Below are 8,634 nucleotides of genomic sequence, written 5' to 3' on the forward strand. Positions count from 1 at the left end.
TATTACTCTTGTGTGTGTTTTAGTCCATACTATTGCACACAAGCACCTAGTGTTTCACCTTCCTCTTGAAACTGAGGTTCTAAGGGACTGATTTTGAAGTTTTGGTATTGGATTCAAGCCAAGGAGGGCCATTGGAGCACCATTTGTGAAGGGGTCTTCAAGGGTAAGAATCTAGCATTTTTATTCCCCAATCTTGCATTGTATTTCTGCCTATCTTAAAATCATTTTTGAGCTTAGTGTATAATACAAAAAAGTTCTGTTTTTAGGCCCTCTTGATTGTTTATTAAGAGTGTTTTGTGATTTGGAGGTGTTTGACCCCTCTTAGGCCTTGAAAGGCCTCATTTTGTGCTAGTTTCGGGACTTTGGTGTTTGGGCCTCTTCACCACTGAAATCTTGAGGGATTTCAGTGGTGGAGATGGTGCCTTGAAGTCTCCAAAAGGGGAGGGCCACCCCCTCTCCTTGTTGTCCTTAAAAAGGGCATGTTTTGGCCTCTAAAGGGAGCCTATGTTTGAGTGTGTGTTGAGCATGTATAGACTGTTTTTCATGCTTATATTTCCATGATATAACATGATTTTAAATTGGTTTTGGTACTCCATGCATGCTTAGCATAGTTGCCATGTAATGCCTTGTGATCCCTTAACATGTCTTAGGTTGTGTGCCTTTGTTTCTAGCATGTTTTAGGCTTACATTTGTGAAGATTTTGTGCTTATCTTGACATGTTTTAGGTCTGTCCATAAGTGTTTGGGTTGATCTTGGCATGCTTAGTATAGCTCCTTTGTATTCGGGCTTGTTGGCCTCAAGTATGCGGATGTGTAGTATGCGTTGCTTGCATCATTTCGGTGGTTTGGAACCACCCTACATGTTATTTCAGTCCTTTTAGCATACCTAAATGTTTGCATTTTGTGGCCCTTTTGTTGCTTCAAGAGTTGATGCTCCATGCTTCATATTTGTGCCATGATGTATACCTCTAGGATTAGGTTGCCTAGATGCCATCTAAGTGATTCTTGAGGCTTGTTTTGCATGATTTGGGACTGTTTTGATTCACCTTGATCAATTGCTTCATGCGCCATATGGTCATGGTTCAAGTCCTTGGGTTAATTCCAAGCTTTTATACATGCTTTGCTTGTTTTGTTTACTTGGTGTGGCACCATTTACAACATGATTTTCAGAGCTTATGTTGCATACTAATTAGCCCATGCCATCCTTTTTCAAGTATGCTTGAGAGTCCCTCTTTTGTGCCTAAGTGTTGGCTCTTAATAATGTGCATGTGTGCATGTGTTTTGGTCCTTTATTTTAGTCATTTTGGCCACCGTTTTGGGCCTATTTAGAGCTGCCCAAATCATGTTTAGGACCACCTTTGCATCCATTAGCATCGCCTCATGTTTGCTTGTATGCTTGCATAAGTGCCTTGCCATGCCATGTTGCATCCTTAGCTTGTATGTCTAGGTTGCATTGCATCTTGCATGCATGCCTTATTCCTTGACTTGATGATAGGAATTGGGCCTTAGTTTGTTTGATTGATTTGCATTTCATTTGACATGAAAGTTGCATACTTGGTCCCTTGGGCCATCATGCATGGAAATGCGTGATTGGTGGTCCGAGAATCGAGACACATGCCCCTTTGAGTCATTACCATGATAAGGGACATGATTGGTGCATATATGCCTTGAATTGTGCTGCCATGCTTTGCCTTGCCCTCTGTTGCTGTCAATTGCAGATTCTGCAGGAACACCCTGCCGACCGGCAGTGTAAAGTGCCGACCGGCAATCATTTCTCTGCCGATAGCTTCATTTTGTTCCGGTGGCCACATCCCACTGCCGGTGGCAATTCCATGTAGCCGGTGATGTCTCCCAGTATCCAAGGAAGCAGTCCTGAGGTTTTGGCAGCCTCCAGAGGAGTGAAGGAAGGAAAACAGAGGCAGCCTATGCATGGCGGTGCATTTCCCGAGGCGATTCCCTGTTTTCTTAGCTTAAGTTAATTTGCTTAGTTGATTAGGGAATTTGTAATATTTAATTAGCTTGCGTAGTTAATTAATTTGTATTATTTATTTGGTCCCTCCGAGTGAGGGCAAATCTGTAATAAGTGTGCGTGAGTGGTGTGTATGTCTTCCAACCTCACGTCTTTCTTCCCTTTTACTTATCCGCTTTGATGGTTAGTACTAGGGCATGTTTAAATTTAGCATACCTTATGCTATGCATGCGTGCATCCATGCATTTGTATTGCATACATTAGGCTCGGTACATCATGCTAACTGTATTTGTACTTCAATTCCAATTTGAATACGTGCATCGATTAATCGTATTTCACATGCCATATTTAGGATTAGCCGAGCCTATCTAATTGCATCCTGTATGTGTTGCATTAGACAATTTAACATGAACTAGGACACGCATGTTTGCTAACTAGTTTATTATTTTGGCACGGAGTACGATGTAAGTATTCACGCTTTAGCATCCCGCATGCGTGTGAGTGTTGCCATGACAGTACGCTTGCCATGCGGCTAAATGCTTATGTGTTAAACTGCTTGGATGCCTGTGGGTGGAGGTTGGGTTGTTTGAGTTGGAAAAACTCGTTGAAATCCGCATGTTAGCCTACTTGCGAGTAGCAAATCCAAAACATTTTCCAAAACAAACGGATATGCAATGCTTATTTCCGAATTAGGCAATCTAGTCTATACTTGTTTGCTGCGCGCATAACATAGTAATTCTAGGTTAATAAGTGGAATAAGAACACATAAACGTTTTCAAAATCGGATATCATGGTTAGTAGAGGCCGATCTTCGGATTGGGCGAAAGGGGGTGCTCATAGCTGACCTTCCCCGATCGTACCCAAGCTCCCGAGCTGAGACAACTCCGGTGATGACGGACATGTGGCCTTCGGCACCGAGTCAGGGTTTCCTAAATTCCCCCAATTTAAAATATTTAGGTGGCGACTCTGTATCTGGCAAAGCAGTCCATGTTTGGCACTACTTTTTCAAAAATCTGTTTCTCAAAACGATTTGCCAGATTTGGACTCTTTGGTTCAAGATTAAGAACCGCGACAGCAAAATCGAGAGTCCGAACTGTAGCGGGGTCCCCTCGCGGACTTGTTACAGTTTCTGGCGACTCCGCTGGGGATTTTAGAGAGCTTGACTCGAACTCGTGATATCCTGTTTTGATTTCATTTATGGTTTTCTTTGCATTGCATGTGCATTGGTGCGCCTAGGAACACAGTGTTTGCCATCTGCCATTCCTGAACGGTTTGCCGGAGGCTTGTCTTGTCAAGGCATGACCATAAGGCTGACCGGCTATGGGCTCTGACAGTATGGGAACACAAACCCTGGTTTTTACCGGGGCACCCTTTTCAACCATTCGACCTAGTGCATATTCGGATCCATAGTGACCATTCCAAGTTAGGACAGGTTGCTTACCCGATGTTAGGTTGTTTGAGAACTGCTGTGTGCATAGTAGAACCCTAGCTCCTAACAAAATAGGACAGGGAAACCCTACCCCAACATAGGGGTGTTTTGGTTCTCTTTACTTGCTATGTGCTTTTAGAATGTATTTCTACAGGGAAAGTATATATCAGTTTGCAAGTTTGAGTATCAGATCTGAGGACACCAGTATCAGTGTCAGTTATAAGAATCAGTTATCTGCGGGTATCAGGGTTCAGTTTTCGGGAACAGTGATTTCTGGGAATAGTGATCAGTAGTGGAATACAGTTGTTCGGCTACACCTGTGTTTGATCCGTTTGGGGCTGAAATGCTGTTTGTTTCTCCTTTCAGTTCAGAGTGTCCAGAGCCGGTACAGAATAGCCAGCGCCCCCCTTGCCGCGACAGGGTTTGTGATGACGCAGAATTCAGAAGAGATCGTAGTTATGACAGCCGCATTAGAACAAGGGATCACTCTGCAAAGTGAGGCCAGCACTGATGTGTCACATCCACCCAGGTCACCTATTGTGCACCCGGTCTGGGCACCCCAGTTATATCAGGCTCGCGAGCCTACTACATTCGAACTGATGGGGATGATAGGTGATCTCCAGAGGTCTGTGGCGGATCTCGCTTACGGAATGTCAGCTTCACCCCCAGCGGCACCGTATGCCGGGAATTTCATACCACAGGAGCCTCCGCTGCTGGGGCGGATTGTGATAGAGCTCAGCCAGCCAGAGGTGGCTTCCGGTTACAGCCACGACATGTCAGCAACAACCGGGCTTCGTTTTGAAGTAGCAACCCAAACCCTTGACCAGGCTGAGGCCGGAGGAAAAGACAAAATGAAGGCAGATGTCGATCCTATTGAACAACTGCTGTGGGCAGTCGAGGCTTTGAAAGCCGGGGGGGATGAACAAGCAACATATATCCGCAGCTGTGGCAAAGACTGTGGAGGATGCTTTCCCCACTCCATCTGAGGGTAGTTCAAGCCAGTCAGAAAATCGGGAGAGGCCCCGTCATGCCAAGGCAGTTCCTCCTATTCCCGCCCCTGCACCCGGGAAAGATCAGAAAGCTAAGGTGGCGCCTGCCGACCCTTTCGCCTGTGCAGCTAGTAAGAGCGCTCAGACTCCAAAATACCTGCCCCGGGGGCGCAGGACCTTTCACGCTCTCTACATGCCTCTGTCCAAGGCGCTTCAGATCCTTGCCGAGAAGCGACACCTTAAACCCTTGGAGCCTCGGCCTCTTCCGAAGAATCTCCCTGCAACGCATGATGCTGCTCAGTACTGTGCGTACCACCAGCAGACAGGCCATGCTACCGACAATTGCTTCCGCCTCTATCATGAGGTGCAAGATTTGATTGACAATGAGGTTATCCACCCACCCACCTCAGCGAAGTCTGTTACTACCGAGCTGTTGGACTTTGAGGATACTACAAGTATGTAATCAGAAAGTAAACCACCTGCGGGCAGCATCTGGATATGTTTTGAATGTAGCGTCTGGCACGTATTTTTGAGTGGCTGTGAACGCTAACTTTGTAAATCCTGGCTTGGGTATCGAGTCGGTCTTTTGTTTTGAGTCTGTCTCTTTGTCTCGAGTCAGTCTTTTTGCTTAAGGGTCTGTCTTGTTGTATCGAGTCAGTCCCCTTTGTATATAATACCAGGTAATTCTGGGGTTGTTGTCCCGAACACCGTTTTGTCTTGTAATTACCTGTTTTTGTTGTTTTTGAGTCTGTTTCTGCCAAGGGGCCAGTTACACCAACAAATCTGAATGAAACAGCTGTTGCTATCTCAACTTCATGCTTGCTTTCAGCATAAGTGCCAGAGAATTTGATTGGGCTGACAGTACATCTCGCCTGCTCTCCTGCGCGCCAAACTCATTGCATTAACCTAAGTTTTTCAAAAAAAAAAAACCTTTTGAACACTGCGGTGATGAAAACGAAGAGGAAGGAATTCCTCGGGTTTTGCAAAATTTTAATCATTTCGAGAGAAAGAGAAGCATGCTAAGCCTTTTTATGAATGAAACCATGCTTGTCGGCGTGAGTACTGAGAAGGATCCTGGCCTGATCCAGATTGGTTCCACACTATCTTCGGCGCGAGCGATTTGTCGCTTTCTTAAAAACTTTCAAAAATAAATGTTTTACGCGGCCCTGTGTGGAATCGCTCTTGAGATTGCGTAGCCTAGGATCGCTCTCAGCCTCAAGATTCAACCCATCTGTTTCAAACCTTGAATCCGTTCAGAAAGATCAAACAGTCAAACATCTGCCTCCATGCACTTAGCATTTTGGCCACTGTTTTGGGCCTAACTAGAGCTACCTAATTCATGTTTAAGACCATCCTTTGCTTATTTGCATGCTCACCTTGCATGTTTGCTTGTATCGGCATGTTGCATCCTTAGCTCGTATGCCTAAGTTGCATTGCATCTTGCATGCATCACCTTGCCTCTTGAGATGAGTATGATAGAGGTTAGGCCTCCTTGTGTGTTTATTTGGCTTGCATGCATTTTGAAATTGAAGTTGCACACTTGATTCTTTGGGCCATCATGCATGGAAATGCATGATTGGTGGTTCGAGAATCGGGGCACATCCTCCTTTGAGTCATTAACATGATAAGGAATGTGATTGGTGCATAAATTGTTTGAATTGCATTGCCATGCAAGATTTTGCCCTCTGCTGCTGTGAGTTGCAGGTTCTGCAGGAATTGATTGCCGGCCGGCAGTATTTAGTGCCGACCAGCAGTCAATAGATGGCCGGTGGATCTATTTTATGCCGGTGACTAAATGCTACTGCCGGTGGAAATTCTGGTCAGCCGATGATATCCCCCAGTGTCCTGAGAGGCATCCCTGAGACTTTGGCAGTTTTCAGAAGAGCAGAGCAGGGAAAACAGAGGCAAACTACGCATGGCAGTGCGATTCCGAGCCAGTCCCGAGCATGTGTTGCATTTGGCCCTCGCCCCGAGGCGGTTTACTGTTTTTCTTTAGTTTAGTTAATTTGTTAATTAATTAAGCAATTTGTGATATTTAATTAGCTTGCGTAGTTAATTAATTTGTATTATTATTTTGGTCCCTCCGAGTGAGGGCGTGTCTATAATAAGTGTGTGTGCGTGGTGTGCATGTCTTCCAACCTCCACTTCTTTCTTCCCTTTTATTTACCTGCTTATGATGGTAGATTAGGGCACATTTATTTTAGCATACCTTATGCTATGCATGCGTGCATTCATGCATTTGTTGACATGCACCGGGCTCGGTACATCATACAAACTACATTGTACTTTTCAATTCCAAATTGAATACATGTTACTTGTAGCATTTCATATGCCATTTTAGGGTTAGCCGAGCCTGTTTAGATTGCATCTTTGCATGTGTTGCATTAGCCATTTTTAACATGAACTAGGATCATGCATATGATTACTGACTAGTTTCTGTTTTGGCTCGGAGTACTAGGTAAGCTTTCGTGCTTTAGCATATCGCATGCGTGTGAGTGTTGCCATGATAGTATGATTACCATGAGGCTAGCTGCTTATGTGATATAACTGCTTGAATGCCTGTGGATGGAGGTTGAATTACCTAAATTGGAATAATGCATTAAAACTGTGAGTTTTAAGCCCACTAGATAGTGGCAAAATTATCTTTTCTAAAAGCCCACTTGAGGGTGGCAAAATCTGCATTTTAGCCTACTTGCGAGTAGCAAACCATTTTCAAAACAAACATGAAATGTTTTGTTCCAATTTGGGCGATTTGGTCTATACTTGTTTGCTGCGCGCATAACATAGTAATTCTAGGCTAATAATCGGGATAAGAACACATAACGTTTTCTAAACAAGATATCACGGTTAGTAGAGGCCGGTCTTCGGACCGGGCGAAAGGGGGTGCTCATAGCTGACCTTCCCCGATCGTACCCAAGCTCCCGAGCCGAGACAACTCCGGTGATGACGGACATGTGGCCTTCGGCACCGAGTCAGGGTTTCCTAAATTCTCCCATAAAAAATATTTAGGTGGCGACTCTGTATCTGGAAAAGCAGTCCATGTTTGGCACTTCTTTCAAAAAAATCTGTTTTTCTCAAAACGATTTGCCGGATTTGGACTCTTTGGTTCAGATTAAGAACCATGACACAAATCGAGTCCGAACTGTAGCATGAGGCCCACGAGCGCGTCTACAGTTTTTGGCGACTCTGCTGGGGAATTTTAGAGAGCTTGACTCGAACTCGTGATATCCCGTTTTGATTTCATTTATATGTTTCTTTGCATTGCATATGCATTGGTGCGCCTAGGAACACAGTGTTTGCCATCTGCCATTCCTGAACGGTTTGCCGGAGGCTTGTCTTGTCAAGACATGTCCATAAGGCTGACCGGCTATGGGCTCTGACAGCATGGGAACACAAACCCCGGTTTTACCGGGGCACCCTTTTTGACCATTCGACCTAGTGCATATTCGGATCCATAGTGACCATTCCAAGTTAGGACAGGTTGCTTACCCGATGTTAGGTTGTTTGAAAACCGCTGTGTGCGTAGTGAAACCCTAGTTCCTGACGAAATAGGACAGGGAAACCCTACCCCAACATAGGGGTGTTTTGGCTCTCTCTTATTTGCTATGTGCTTTTAGAGTGTATCTCTACAGGAACGCATATACCAGTTTGCGAGTTTGAGTATCGGGCCCGAGGGCACCAGAATCAGTATTGTTGAGAATCAGTTATCAGGAATCAGTTATCCGCGGGTATCAGATTCAGTATTTTGGGAACAGAAATTTGGGAACAGTGATCAGCAGTAGGGTACAGTTGTTTGGCTACGCCCGTATCCGATCAGTTTGGGCTGAAACGCTGTCTGTTTTTTCTTTCAGTTCAGAGAGTTGCAGAGTTGATACAGAATAGCCAGTGTCTCCCCCTTGCTGAGGCAGGATTTATGGCGGCACAAAATTCAGAAGAAATTGTGGCCATGACGGCTGCATTGGAGCAGGGAACCGCTCCGCAGAGTGAGGCCAGCATCAGTATGTCATACCCGCCCAGGTCGCCCGTTGTGCACCCGGTCTGGGCTCCCCAGTTATACCAGGCTCGTGAGCCCACCACCTTTGAATTGATGGGGATGATAGGCGATCTCCAAAGGTCTGTGGCGGACCTCGCCTATGGAATGTTGGCTTCACCGCCAGCGGCGCCATACGCCGGGAATTTCGTACCACAGGAGCCCCCGCTACTGGGGCGGATTGTGATAGAGCTCAGCCAGCCAGAGGTGGCTTCCGG

This window comes from Camellia sinensis, chromosome 11 (assembly GCF_055761805.1).
Source record: "Camellia sinensis isolate YWXY chromosome 11, ASM5576180v1, whole genome shotgun sequence".
NCBI classification, from domain to species: domain Eukaryota; kingdom Viridiplantae; phylum Streptophyta; class Magnoliopsida; order Ericales; family Theaceae; genus Camellia; species Camellia sinensis.